The sequence below is a fragment of the Pongo pygmaeus genome, chromosome 4 (genome assembly GCF_028885625.2).
Source record: "Pongo pygmaeus isolate AG05252 chromosome 4, NHGRI_mPonPyg2-v2.0_pri, whole genome shotgun sequence".
In the NCBI taxonomy this organism is placed as follows: Eukaryota; Metazoa; Chordata; class Mammalia; order Primates; family Hominidae; genus Pongo; species Pongo pygmaeus.
Genome location: NC_072377.2, coordinates 15,020,206 through 15,034,244, shown reverse-complemented (window position 1 = coordinate 15,034,244; position 14,039 = coordinate 15,020,206). Strand labels below are relative to the sequence as shown.

Below are 14,039 nucleotides of genomic sequence, written 5' to 3'. Positions count from 1 at the left end.
CCCACCATTACAAGCCTAAAGTTTTTTAGCAGTCTGGAAGGAAGAAAACGTAGAGAAATCTTCCTTTTCTGTGTAGAAAGAATCTATAAAGAAGTTTTCTTTCTAAGGGATTGATTTCCTACTGTGAATCGTATGTAGAGGAATAAGGCTCTCACAACAAACTACAGCCAGGAGAGTTGAACTGAGTCCAAATGCTGCTACTTAACAGCTGGTTTTCTTGGAGAAAGTATATTTCCTGTCCTGTGTGCATCTCTCTGGATTACTGGGAGGACCAAATGAAGTCGCATGTGAGAACTGCCAAGTACTACAATTAAAAACACTGATTCGGGCCTGGCGTGGTGGCTCACGCCTGTAATTCCAGCACTTTGGGAGCCGAGGCAGGCGGATCACGAGGTCAGGAGATCAAGACCATCCTGGCTAACACGGTGAAAACCCATCTCTACTAAAAATACAAAAAATTAGCCAGGCGTGGTGGTGGGCGCCTGTAGTCCCAGCTACGTGGGAGGCTGAGGCAGGAGAATGCTGTGAACCCAGGAGGCGGAGCTTACAGTGAGCCGAGATAGCGCCACTGCACTCCAGCCTGGGCGACAGAGCGAGACTCCGTCTCAAAAAAAAAACAAACACTGATTCAGCCGGGTGCAGTGGCTCACGCTTGTAATCCCAGCACTTTGGGAGGCCGAGGTGGGCGGATCATGAGGTCAGGAGTTCCAGACCAGCCTGGCCAATATGGTGAAACCCCGTCTCTACTAAAAAATATATATATATACAAAAAAACCAGCTGGGCATGGTTCCAGACCAGCCTGGCCAATATGGTGAAACCCCGTCTCTACTAAAAAATTTATATATATACAAAAAAACTAGCTAGGCACGGGACTACTAGTGCGCGCCTGTAGTCCCAGCTACTCGGGAGGGTGAGGCAGGAAAATCTCTTGAACCCGGGAGGAGGAGGTTGCAGTGAGCCGAGATTGCATCACTGCACGGCACTCCAGCCTGGGCAATAGAGGGAGACTCTGCCTCAAAAAAAAAAAAAAAAAAAAAAAAAAAACTGATTCTTCCTGCCTCCAAAACTCTACTCTTTGTGGGAGGCCCCACCCTTGGACCAGCTGTGGGCCTGTCTGCTGCCTTGGTCCCTGCTTACTTTTCAAGATCACTCTCAAACATTTATAAAGGACTTCAGCAACAGATCTATTAATTTCAACATTCACTCAGACAAACAACTGAAACAATCCATAATGTCCACACCACTGGCTTTAACTTCTCTTCATCAGCTTAGTCCAGTGGCTAAACTCTAGACCTTGTCGTCATCCAGAAGTGGACCAATACCCTTAAAATAGTCAGCTTTGGATTCCACTCTCTGTCAGGTCACCTCTTCTTTCATCTCTCCCATTTGTTCATCAATTGCATTGTGACTTGCAGCTCCTTTGCTCCTTCTCTTTCTCCCTGTTTGTCAGCCCCCGCCCTCTGCACACACCCCTGTACCCTCTTGCCTTTGCTGGTTACAGTAAGCAGCTACTTTCGTGAACACCTACAACTCTCTCACCCCTTTGTCCTAAGTGCCACCATCCCTCTACCCCTCAACCCTGGACCAATTCAGCCGTTTGTTTGAGGGAATGTGGATTATTGAACTGTAAGTGCACGGCATAGAATTGAATTGCTACTCTGCCAGCAACTGGCTGTGCGATTCTGAGCAGGTTATTAATCCTCTGAGCATCAGTCTTGGGTATGTAGAAGGAAGAGAACATCTACCTATAGGAGAATTAAGAGAGGTAACAAGTAAAAAGAGATTTTTTGAAGTGTATTTTTATGCTTTTATCTTGTACATCATCCATACGTGACCTTTTCTCCGTGATCCAGAGGTCTCTGGAGAGCCAGCAGGTGAATGGGTAGGCTAGGATTATTAAAGTAAAAATATACAAAAAGTTTGTATAGTTTACTTCTAATATAGGTAAGAAACGATGCGAAAGGAAGAAAAGACTTTGAGACTCAAAACTAAAGTTCTGATCTGTAAGGCTTACAGATTATGCCAGAAAATAGTTTGGAAAGAGAATAGGGGAAAACCCACCACAATCAGAGAGGATAATGAGGACCAAGGATGAGGAGACTGAGCAGGGCACACCACAAAGAAAATGGGCAGGGAGAGGAGAGGAACTGGGCTTGTCCCTTTTCAAGAGTCCATCATGCACAGAAGCCCAAGAAACCAAGGTAGATCCCTTGAGCCCCCAACAGTGAGGATGTGGAAGGACAATCCACAGCAGATATTTGTGTCATCCTCAAACCAACTACTGTCCTCATTAAAACACCACAAGACTATTATTAGCCCCATTTTACTGAATAGGAAAGTAAGTGGCAGAGAGGATTTTAACCCAGGCAGCTGGCTTCAACAGCCATGTTCTTAAGCACCATACCACGCTACCTCTTGATAAGCATCAATTCTCTATCCCCACCTCCAACTCCTCCTCTATTAAACACCAGGATGAAGGAGCAGAGTTAGAAAAATTAGGCTACTGTGTGCTTCATGCTATTACTATTTAAAGCCTAAACTCAGCTGGGCCTTCAGTTCTGCTCCATCATCTTATGTTCTTGCCCTGCTCCCTTCCGCAAGTCCTGCAATGGGTCTCTGAAGCCCTCATCATTCAATGCCCTCTTTATGCAATGAATTTGCCTGTGAGTCATAGAGAAAATCAGTGCCATTGAGGGCGAACTCTTAGCTTTTCTCTTTCCCCCAACTAAATTATCTTCAAGGGTGCTGTCTCAACCTCCTTTCCAGCCAGTTTCTGAGGAAGAGCTGTCTTTCCTATTTCAGACCATCCCCCCTCTTTCCCTTTCACATCCTCCAGGGTTTCCACTGAGTGCCTCTTTTTTCAGTATCTTCAGCCTCTCTCTCTCTGCTAAATTCTCTCAGCATAAACAAAGTCTTTTCTTCCTTTCAGATCGTTTCTATCCATAACTGTCCTAGACGTCAGAAACTGCCAAGCACCAGTCCCTCCACCCGTCCTAAGTAGTGCTGAAATTTCACTAATTTATGAAGAAAAAAGAGAAAAATTATTACAGAATTTTTCATTAAGCTAAAGTAATTAAAATGATTTTCCTTTGTTCTGACATTATGGCCTTTTTTTTTTTTTTTACTTTTAAAATATTTTTTATACTGCCTTTTGGAAGTGTGAAGACTTTGCAGAGAAAAGAAAAAAACCTCTTTGCCATGTTAAGGCATTGGGATTTGGGGCTTCTCTGTTACCGTGCATAACCTAGCCCAGAAGCTCACAAGTATTTTAGTCTCAGAACATCCCTACATTAATTATACTCTTAAAAATTATTAAGGACTTGTATTAACTGTATGTTTTAAATTTCTGTGTCCTTTGTATGCTTTGGTGTCTGAGGCCTTGCTGACCAGTCAGAGGCTACCCCTCCCAGAGGTAGCTAATTATTCCTAGAGATGGAAAACAACTATCCTGTGACCATGCTTTGTATATGCAAACCATCCAATCAAAAGCCCATACCCCCAGCTGCTCCCTTTCTCAGACTCTCACAGGGCTTCTAAACTTCAGAGCAGTATTTCCCTGTCCTAATCACCTGACAGCCAGGTACCAGACCACTCTGAGACAACCCTGGAGCCTGCTGAAATTATTCAAATTAGCCGATTCTAAGCCTGCTTACCCTTTCTCACCCATTCCTGAATGCACACATCACAATCAAGGCTCTTGCCCATGCTTTCCCCTCATTCCTGCCTCCCAGCTGACCCTGGTGCTTCCTTGTGTGGCCCTGGATGCTGTGGTGTGTGCTCCTTCCTTTTGGGAACTGTGAGTAACAAACTATCTTTTCAATGGCAGTCATCTCCTGATCTATTGGCCTCACTATACCTGAATGATAATAAAACCTGCATTTTAAAACAGGAATTAATGAGTTTTTGTTTATGTGGGTTCTATATATTGATATTTATTGGATTATGTATTAAAATTGGGGAAATTTTTAATAGATACTAATTTTTAGGAAAATAACTCATGTCACATTAGCATAAGTAACTTTTTTATATTGAAAACCTGTATTTTCCAAAACTGAAAAGTGGTGAGAAAAGTAACATTGTTTCAACTTCTGCAAATCTCTTTAATGTCTGCCTTAATAGAATGAAGCTAGATTTTTCAGGTCGGCTTCTTTATTCAAACAGCTGCAATATCACACTCTGGAAAACTCCACAATATATTCATGAGAGATTGAGAGTGAATAAGACAAATAATATTTAGTATTATTAAGAAATTGGTTTTGACCTCATAGATCCACTGAAGGATTGCCAGACCACATTTAAGATTTTCTTGGCCAGGTGCGGTGGCTCACGCCTGTAATCCTAGCACTTTGGGAGGCCGAGATGGGCAGATCACCTGAGGCCAGGAGTTCGAGACCAGCCTGACTAACATGGTGAAACCCCATTTCTACTAAAAATACCAAAAATTAGCCGGGCGTGGTGGCGCACACCTGTAATCCCAGCTACTCAGGAGGCTGAGGCAGGAGAATGACTTGAACCCAGGAGGCGGAGGTTGCAGTGAATCAAGATCACACCATTGCACTCCACCTTGGGCAACAAGAGCAAAACTCCGTCTCAAAAAAAAAAAAAAAAAATTATTTTCCCGTGGTTAAATTCCTGGAAATAAGCAACCTCCTGAGATTGAACCAGGAAGAAATGAAATCCCTGAATATTAAAATAACTTAAAGAGTGTAATTGGATTACTTGTAACTCAAAGGATAAATGCTTGAGGGGATGGATACCCCATTCCCCATGATGTACTTATTTCACATTGCATGCCTGTATCAAAACATCTCATGTATCCCGTAAATATAGATACCTACTATGTACCCACAGAAATTTTAAAAATAAAAAAAGGAAAAAAAAAACCCAAACATACCAATAATGAGTAACAAAATTGAATCAGTAATAAAAAATCTCCCCCCATCCCAGAAAAGCCCAAAACCAGATGGGTTCACCATCTGGTTTTGGGCTTTTTTATGAGGGGGTAAGATTTTTATTAGCTGACCCAAATTCTACCAAACACACAAAGATAGATACCAAGAGGAGTTAATACCAATCTTCATGAAACTATTCCAAAAAAAGAGGAAAGAATTCTCCCTAACTCATTCTATGAGGCCAGTATCACTCTGATATGAAGAAACGGACAAGGACACAATAAAAAAAAGAACTACAGACCAATATCCCTGATGAAATTAGATGCAAAAAAAAAAAAAAAAAACCCTCAACAAAATACCAGCAAATCGAATCCAACAGCACATCAAAAAGATAATACACCAGGATTACGCAGAATTCATCCCAGGGATGCAGGGATGGTTCAAACATATGCAAATCAATAAATGTGATACATCACGTACACAAATGGACAAATACCAAATGATCATCTCAATAGATACAGAAAAAGCATTTGATAAAATTCAACATCTCTTCATGATAAAAATCCTCAACAAACTAGGCATAGAAGGAGCATACCTCACCTTAATAAAGGCAATATATAACAAACCTAGAGCCAGCATCGTACTTAACAGGGAAAACTTGAAAGCATTCCCTCTAAGAACTGGAACAAGACGGGGATATCCTCTTTCACCGAATCTTAGTCAATATAGTACTGTAAGTCCTTGCCAGAGCAGTCAGGCAAGAGAAAAAAAAGGCATCCAATTTGGAAAAGAGGAAGTCAAATTATTCCTATTGGCTGATGATATGGTTTTTGTTTTGTTTTTTCTTTTTGAGATGGAGTCTCACCTGTCACCCACACTGGAGTGCAGTGGTGCGATCTCGACTCACTGCAACCTCTGCCTCCCAGGCTCAAGCAATTCTCCTGCCTCAGCCTCTCAAGTAGCTGGGATTACAGGCACCAGCCACAATGCCTGGCTAATTTTTGTATTTTTAGGAGAGACAGGATTTCACCATGTTGGCCAGGCTGGTCTCAAATTCCTGACCTCAGGTGATCCACCAGTCTTAGCCTCCCAAAGTGCTGGGATTACAGGTGTAAGCCACCACATCTGGCCTGATGATATGATTTTATATCTAGAAAACCCTAAAGACTTCACCAAAAAAACTCTTAGATTTGATAAATGAATTCAGTAAAGCTTCAGGATACAAAATTAATGTACAGAAATCAGTAGTGTTTGTCTACATCAATGATTTAGCTGAGAACCAAATTAAGGAGGCAATTCTATTTACAATAGCTACAAACAAAATAAAATACCTAGGAATATATTTAACAAGTGAGGTGAATAATTTCTATAAGGAGAACTACAAAATACTGATAAATGAAATTGTAGATGACACAAACAAATGGAAAAATATCCCATGCTCATGGATTAGAAGAATCAATATCATTAAAATGACTGTACTACCTAGCTAGCATGGTGAAACCCCGTCTCTACAAAAAATACAAAAAATTAGCCAGGTGTGGTGGTGGGCACCTGTAGTCCCAGCTACTCAGGAGGCTGAGGCAGGAGAACAGCATGAACCCAGGAGGCGGAGCTTGCAGTGATCCCAGATCGCGCCACTGCACTCCAGCCTGGGCGACAAAGCGAGACTCTGTCTCAAAAAAAAAAAAAAAAATACTGTACTGCCCAATGCAATCTATAGATTCACTGCAATCCCTATCAAAAACATAGATTTTTCACAGAATTAGAAAAAACTTAAAAAAATAAATAAAAAACCATCCTAAAATTCATATGGAATCAAAAAAGAGCCTGAACAGCCAAGGCAATCCTAAGCAAAAAGAACAAAGCTGGTCCAGGCGTGGTGGTTCACTCCTATAATCCCAGGACTTTGGGAGGCCGAGGTGGGCAGATCACCTGATGTCAGGAGTTCAAGACCAGCCTGGCCAACCAACGTGGTGAAACCCTGTCTCCACTAAAAACACAAAAATTAGCTGAGTGTGGCCAGACATGGTGGCTCACAGCTGTAATCCCAGGACTTTTTGGGAGGCCGAGGTGAGTGGATCACCTGAGGTCAGGAGTTTGAGATCAACCTGGCCAACATGGTGAAACCTTGTCTCTCCTAAAAATACAAAAAAAAAAAAAAATTAGCCAGCTGTGATGGCAGGCACCTGTAATCCTAGCTACTCAGGAGGCTGAGGCATGAGAATCACTTGAACCTAGGAGGCAAAGGTTTCAGTGAGCTGAGATTGCGCCATTGCACTCCAGCCCTGGCGATGAGTGAGACTCCATCTCAAAAAAAAAAAAAGCTGGAGGCATGACATTACTTGACTTTAAACTATATAACAAGGCTATAGTAACAAAAACAGCATGGTATGGTATAAAAAATAAACACATAGATAATGGAGCAGAATAGATAACCCAGAAATAAAGCCACATACTTACAACCAACTGATCTTTGACAAAGTCAACAAAAATATACGCTGGGGAAAGGACACGCTATTCAATAACTGGTGCTGAGGAAACTGGATAGCCATATATAGAAGAATGAAACTGGAGCCATACATCTCACCATATGCAAAAATTAGTAACTCAAGTTGGATTAAAGACCCAAACACAAGAGCAGAAACTAAAAATCCTAGAAGGTAACCCCATTAAAAAAAATAGGCAAAGGGCTGCACCGGCTCTGGGCTGTCCATGCCGCATCGCTTCCTTTTCCTCCACTGCAGCAGCTATGGCAGTGGTGAAGACCCTAAACCCCAAGGCCGAGGTGGCCCGAACGGAGGCGGCGCTAGCGGTCAACATCAGCATAATGCGGGGTCTGCAGGACGTGCTGAGGACCAACCTGGGGCCCAAGGACACCATGAATATGCTTGTTTCTGGCGCTGGAGACATCAAGCTTACTAAAAAGATGGCAGTGTGCTGCTTCACGAAATGCAAATTCAACACACAACAGCTTCCTTAATAGCAAAGGTAGCAACAGCCCAAGATGATATAACTGGTGATAGTACAACTTCCAATGTCCTAATCATTGAAAAGCTACTGAAACAGGCGGATCTGTACATTTCTGAAGGCCTTCATCTCAGAATAATTACTGAAGGATTTGAAGCTGCAAAGGAAAAGGCTCGTCGGTTTTTGGAAGAAGTCAAAGTAAGGAAAGAGATGGACAGGGAAACACTTATAAATGTGGCCAGAACATCTCTTCATACTAAAATTCATGCTGAACTTGCAAACACCTGAACAGAGGCTGTAGTGGACTCCATTTTGGCCATTAAAAGACAAGGTGAACCTATTGATCTCTTCATGGTTGTGATCATGGAGATGAAACATAAATATGAAACTGATACAAGCTTAATCAGAGGGCTTGTTTTGGACTACGGAGCATGGCATCCTGATATGAAGAATAGGGTGGAGGATGTATACATTCTCAAGCCTAACGTGTCATCAGAATATGAAAAAACATAAGTGAATTCTGGCTTTTTTTACAAGACTGCAGAAGAGAGAGAAAAACTCATAAAAGCTGAAAGAAAATTCATTGAAGAGTTAAAAAATAGAACTGAAAAGGAAAGTCTGTGGTGATTCAGATAAAAGATTTGTTGTTATTAATCAAGAGGGAATTGACCCCCTTTCCTTAGATGCTCTTGCAAAAGAACACATAGTCACTCTTCACAGAGCTAAAAGAAGAAATACCGAGGGGCTGACTCTTGTTTGTGGTGAGGTAGCCCTGAATTCTTTTGACAACCTAAATCCTGACTGCTTGGGACATGCAGGACTTGTATATAAATATACATTGGGAGAAGAGAAGTTCACCTTTATTGAGAAATGTAACAATACTCGCTCTGTCACATTATTGATCAAAGGACCAAATAAGCACACACTCACTCAGCTCAAAAGATGCAGTAAGGGATGGCTTGAGGGCTGTCAAAAATGCTATTGATGAGGGCTGTGTGTTTCCAGGTGCTGGTGCTGTGGAGGTAGCAATGGCAGATGCCCTGATTAAATATAAGCCCAGTGTAAAGGGCAGGGCACAGCTTGGAGTCCAAGCATTTGCTGATGTGTTACTCATTATTCCAAAGGTTCTTGCTCAGAACTCTGGTTTTGACCTTCAGGAAACATTAGTTAAAATTCAAGCAGAATGTTCAGAATCAGGTCAGCTTGTGGGTGTGGACCTGGACACAGGTAAGTCAATGGTAGTAGCAGAAGTAGGCATATGGGATAACTATTGTGTAAAGAAACAGCTTCTTCACTCCTGCACTGTGATTGCCACCAACATTCTCTTGGTTGATGAGAACATGCAAGCTGGAATGTCTTCTCTGAAAGGTTGAATTGAAGTTTCCCCTGTATCTGAATCTTGAAGACTCTGCAAAGTGATCCGGAGGAATACAGCTGTGGAATTTTTGTCCAAGCTTCAAATTATTTTCAGAGGAATTTTCCCATATGAAAAAAGGAGAGAACACTGGCATCTGTTGAAATTCAGAAGTTCTGAAATTATAATTACAGTATTTTTTTAATTGCACTGAAGTGTACACACATAAAGCAGGTCTTTTACCCAGTGAACAGGATATTTTGATTTAGTGGCAGTGACATAAAATTCCTGTTAGATAAACATGTTACCTACCTTGTTATTAAATATTCCTTGAAAAAAAAAGGGCAAAGGACAGGAACAGATATTTCTCAAAAGAAGACACGCAAGTGACCAACAAGCATATGAAAAAATGCTCAACATCACTAATCATCAGATAAATGCAAATTAAAATCATAATGAGATACCATCTCATGCCACCCAGAATGGCTATCATTAAAATGTCAGAAAACGAAAGATGTTGGCAAAGATGTGGAGAAAAGGGAATGTTTTACACATTGTTGGTGGGAATGTAAATTAGCACAACCTTTATGGAAAACAATATGGAGATTTCTCAAAGAACTAAAATAGAACTACCATTTGACCCAGCAATCTCACCAGTAGGTATATACCTGAAGGGACAGAAATCAACATATCAAAAAGATACTTGCACTCACATGTTTATCACAGCACTATTCACAATAGCAAAGATATATACTTAAACTAAGTGTCCATCAGCCAAAGATTTGATCAAGAATATGTGATGTGTGTGTGTATGTGTGTGTGTATATATATACGTATATATATATGTGTATATATATATACATATATACGTGTATATATATACATGTATATATATATATATACACACATACACACACACACTCATCATGGAATACTATATATATACACACACACTCATCATGGAATACTACTCTGCCATAAAAAAGAATGAAGTCATATCTTTTGCAGCAACATGGATAGAACTGGAGGACATTATCCTAACTGAAATAACTCAGAAAGTCAAATATTGCATGTTCTCACTTATAAGTGGGAGCTAAACAGTAGGAACATATGGACACAGAGAGTAGAATAATAGACACTGAAGACTGCACAAGGTGGGAGTGTGGGAGGGGAATGAGGGTTGTTAAATCACCTATTGAGCACAGTGTTCACTATTCAGGTGATGGGTACACTAAAAACCCAGACTTTACTATGCAAAATCTGTACTTTTGTCCCCTAAATATATTTTAAAATTTTTTTTGAAGATTGTCTTCTTTGGCTGGGCATGGTGGCTCACACCTGTAATCCCAGCACTTTGGGAGGCCAAGGCGGGTGGATCACCTGAGGTCAGGAGTTCGAGACCAGCCTGACCAACATGGAGAAACCCCGTCTCTAATAAAAATACAAAGTTAGCCAGGCGTGGTGGCACATGCCTGTAATCCCAGCTACTCGGGAGGCTGAGACAGGAGAATTGCTTGAACCTGGGAGGCGGAGGTTGTGGTGAGCCAAGATCGTGCCATTGCACTCCAGCCTGGGCAACAAGAGCAAAACTCTGTCTCAAAAAAAAAAAAAAAAAAAAAGATTGTCTTCTTCATTTTTTGAATGGTCATAATCTTAACGCAAGTCCTCTAGAAAACAGAGCATTATACTTTGAGAGGTGAAAACCCAGAACAAAGAGTGAGAGAAAAAAGAGATTTGAGGCAAGGAAAAGAGCTGGAGCAAAGTGACACAATGTGCTACTGTGTTGGCTATCACTTCATACAAAACTTCAAAAAACAAACACACAGATATAGCAGGTCATTCAGCCACATGTGCTGCCTAGCACATGAGAATTCTTCAGAAGGGCTGCAAAGAAGAACTGCATCTCAGAGTTTCCATGGGAGGGAGAATCTTGCTGCCTGCCTCCCTCTATTTCCTAGTTCCTATTAATCAAGGATCTCCCCACAGAAAGCTAACTCATCTACATTTTTGAGTAGTTTCATCAAGCCCTTCAGCAGCCACTCAGGAGGCCAAACTCAATTCTGCATGGTGTATGCAGTGTTTCATCCAAGCCCAGAGTTGGGGCGTGATGCAGTACACAGGGCATGTGAATTTGAAAAGAAGTCAGATTATCCCTTTTCAAGCCTGGGGCATTCTACTCGGATTTCAGCCAGCCTGACAAAGATGGTAGAGAAGGCTCGGTCTGGGAAGTGGGTGAAACCTTCAGAAGGAAAGAGAGGCTGGGCGCAGTGGTTCATGCCTATAATCCTAGCACTTTGGGAAGCCAAGGCAGGAGGATTGCTTGAGCCCAGGAGTTTCAGATCAGCTTGGGCAACATGGCAAGACCCTGACTCTACCAAAAATTTAAAAACTTTAAAAGGCTGCAGGGCAGTCGAGGGAAACAGTCTGAAAGTGTCTAACACTGTAACTGACATTTGTATAATGCTCAGAACTACTGCTCTAAGTACAGAGGTGGCTCTCCTAAAGTGGTAACATTTCTTGAAAGGAATATAATCTACGAAGATCATTGGGAGAGTACATTTTAATAGTCACACAAATAATCACATTTTAAATGAAATATAATGAACATATGTAGTAACTGAATAACATAATTTATCCAACTTGAACCTTGACAGATGAGTCTTAGCCTATAGCAACTAGTCTTAGCCTATAACAAATATGATGCAACAGATAGTATGCTTGATATTCATTGTATCCAACTCTCAATGCTATTCAATACACTGTATTATTCAGACTTCAATTTGCTTAAAAATCAGTTGGAGTGAATTACACTACAGTTTGTTTTGCTAATGAAATATGTAAAAGCTTTCAAATCACTGTGAAAAGAATGAGAACTCGAGATACATTCATAATGGCAGTCAATTGAGAGATAGCTCTTCCAGATAATGTTTCACTAAAGTTAACACTGGAAAATGGCTTGAGATGGAAGCTGGCAAGGATTTTGCTTATTACAAGACCATTTTGTACGTGTTATTTTGAAGAACAAAAAGTATGAGCTCTACTAGTTAATACTCATAAACAAGGAAAATCATTGCTTCCTGCTAACGGTCTTAAATATTGAACTATGGAACATCTTTGTTTCCATTGAATCTCTCTTGAGATTTCAAATTACTTATTCTTGTTGTATTCATTGTGACTTTCAAGGTTTATCACATGACTTGCCATGGGTGTGTGTATGTGTGTGTTTAAAGAGTAGTTATTTCAAGTGGCTTGTGGAAGAGCAGAAATCCTCAGCAAACAATATCAAAACTGTGTCAACAATTGAGAATGTATATATAAGTTGTCACCTTTAAAGCAAACTGGAGTCTTTCAGCTGAACAAGACAAAGTATATTAGGCATGGCTGCAGGAATAGCATTCCCCAAGGCCTTACCAGATGTAAAGCATTACCTACAAATCCCATGAAGTGGAGGCAGATAATGGAGAATGCAGTTCTAATGGCCAGAAGTCACACCAAACTATTTCTCATGCAGCTCTCTTAAGACCTACACAGTTTATTGTGTCCCCTTGATTCAAAATTCATTCTTTTGCTGATACCTAAACACCCATGACTTTCAAATATTAATCTCCAACCCCAATGTCTCTACAAGTTCCAGACCATATATTCACAGTGGGACCTCAAAATCATCATGCCTCAAAAAGAATCTATCACCTATCCTTGCAAGTCTACCTTCCTTTCTATATTTTCTATTTTAGTTGATCGTATTGCAATCCACTTACTGTCTTAAGCTAGTCATTTCATGTATCCCTTCAAAAATATTTTTTCGTATAGTAGGCCCTGGGGATACAACAGTAAACAAAGCAAAATCCCTTTCCTCATGGATCTTATATTCCAGTGAAAAAGACAATAAATTGTATGTGTATGTGTGTGTCAAGTTCAGTGGAAAAAAACGAAGGAGAATAAAGGGGTAGTGACTGACAGATATTCTGTGTGTTGTTGTTGTTGTTTTTGAGTTCCGGGATACATGTGCAGAACTCACAGGTTTGTTACATAGGTGTGTATGTGTGCTGTGGCACTTTGTCACATGGGCTGTGTGTGCTGTGGTGGTTTGTCACATAGGTGTGTGTGTGCTGTGGCATTTCGTCACATAGGTGTGTGTGTGTGCTGTGGCGGTTTGTCACATAGGGGTGTGTGTGTGCTGTGGCGGTTTGTCACATAGGGGTATGTGCACTGTGGCAGTTTGTCACCTAGGTGTGTGTGTGTGCTGTGGCGGTTTGTCACATAGGTGTGTGTGTGCTGTGGTGGTTTATTACATAGGGGTGTGTGCACTGTGGTGGTTTATTACATAGGGGTGTGTGCACTGTGGTGGTTTATTACATAGGTGTGTGTGTGCACTGTGGTGGTTTATTACATAGGTGTGAGTGTGCACTGTGGTGGTTTATTACATAGGGGTGTGTGTGCACTGTGGTGGTTTATTACATAGGGGTGTATGTGCACTGTGGTGGTTTATTACATAGGGGTGTGTGCACTGTGGTTATTACATAGGTGTGTGTGCACTCTGGTGGTTTATTACATAGGGGTGTGTGCACTGTGGTGGTTTATTACATAGGGGTGTGTGCACTGTGGTGGTTTATTACATAGGTGTGTGTGTGCACTGTGGTGGTTTATTACATAGGGGTGTGTGCACTGTGGTGGTTTATTACATAGGGGTGTGTGCACTGTGGTGGTTTATTACATAGGTGTGTGTGTGCACTGTGGTGGTTTATTACAGAGGGGTATGTGTGCACTGTGGTGGTTTATTACAGAGGTGTGTGTGTGCACTGTGGTGGTTTATTACATAGGGGTG

General features: G+C 41.2%; 1 pseudogene; it reads left to right on the top strand.

The window, feature by feature from the left end:
- Window positions 1-7,642: 7,642 nt before the first annotated feature.
- On the top strand, window positions 7,643-9,393 carry LOC129036341 (T-complex protein 1 subunit zeta-like; annotated as a pseudogene).
- The last annotated feature ends 4,646 nt before the right edge of the window (window positions 9,394-14,039 follow it).